This window comes from Schistocerca cancellata, chromosome 6, assembly GCF_023864275.1.
Source record: "Schistocerca cancellata isolate TAMUIC-IGC-003103 chromosome 6, iqSchCanc2.1, whole genome shotgun sequence".
NCBI classification, from domain to species: Eukaryota; Metazoa; Arthropoda; class Insecta; order Orthoptera; family Acrididae; genus Schistocerca; species Schistocerca cancellata.
In genome coordinates this window covers 143,893,902-143,895,394 of record NC_064631.1, presented here as the reverse complement: position 1 = coordinate 143,895,394, position 1,493 = coordinate 143,893,902, and positions in this window count along the sequence as shown.

The window sequence follows — 1,493 nt, the reverse complement described above, 5'->3', positions numbered from 1 at the left end:
TTCAGGCAGACAAACTTTCGAAATTACAGTAGTTACAATTTTCAACAACAGATGGCGCTGCAAGTGATGTGAACGATATAGAAGACAACGCAGTCTGTGGGTGCGCCATTCTGTACGTCGCCTTTCTGCTGTAAGCGTGTGCTGTTAACAACGTGCAAGTGTGCTGTAGACAACATGGTTTATTCCTTAGAACAGAGGATTTTTCTGGTGTTGGAATTCCACCGCCTAGAACACAGTGTTGTTGCAACAAGACGAAGTTTTCAACGGAGGTTTAATGTAACCAAAGGACCGAAAAGCGATACAATAAAGGATCTGTTTGAAAAATTTCAACGGACTGGGAACGTGACGGATGAACGTGCTGGAAAGGTAGGGCGACCGCGTACGGCAACCATAGAGGGCAACGCGCAGCTAGTGCAGCAGGTGATCCGACAGCGGCCTCGGGTTTCCGTTCGCCGTGTTGCAGCTGCGGTCCAAATGACGCCAACGTTCACGTATCGTCTCATGCGCCAGAGTTTACACCTCTATCCATACAAAATTCAAACGCGGCAACCCCTCAGCGCCGCTACCATTGCTGCACGAGAGACATTCGCTAACGATATAGTGCACAGCATTGATGACGGCGATATGCATGTGGGCAGCATTTGGTTTACTGACGAAGCTTATTTTTACCTGGACGGCTTCGTCAATAAACAGAACTGGCGCATATGGGGAACCGAAAAGCCCCATGTTGCAGTCCCCTCGTCCCTGCATCCTCAAAAAGTACTGGTTTGGGCCGCCATTTCTTCCAAAGGAATCATTGGCCCCTTTTTCAGAACCGAAACGATTACTGCATCACGCTATCTGGACATTCTTCGTGAATTTGTGGCGGTACAAACTGCCTTAGACGACACTGCGAACACCTCGTGGTTTATGCAAGATGGTGCCCGGCCACATCGCACGGCCGACGTCTTTAATTTCCTGAATGAATATTTCGATGATCGTGTGATTGCTTTGGGCTATCCGAAACATACAGGAGGCGGCGTGGATTGGCCTCCCTATTCGCCAGACATGAACCCCTGTGACTTCTTTCTGTGGGGACACTTGAAAGACCAGGTGTACCGCCAGAATCCAGAAACAATTGAACAGCTGAAGCAGTACATCTCATCTGCATGTGCAGCCATTCCGCCAGACACGTTGTCAAAGGTTTCGGGTAATTTCATTCAGAGACTACGCCATATTATTGCTACGCATGGTGGATATGTGGAAAATATCGTCCTATAGAGTTTCCCAGCCCGCAGCGCCATCTGTTGTTGAAAATTGTAACTACTGTAATTTCGAAAGTTTGTCTGCCTGAAAATGTACTGTTGTCCCAAGCATATTGCAACAAACGGTGTATTTCTATCGCTGCTCGTTTAGTTTTTATTGCCGTTTCAAATATACCGGTCATTTTTGAAACACCCTGTATCTGTGCCGTGATAGCTGTACGTTGTCCCACTCCTGCCCTTACAATACGA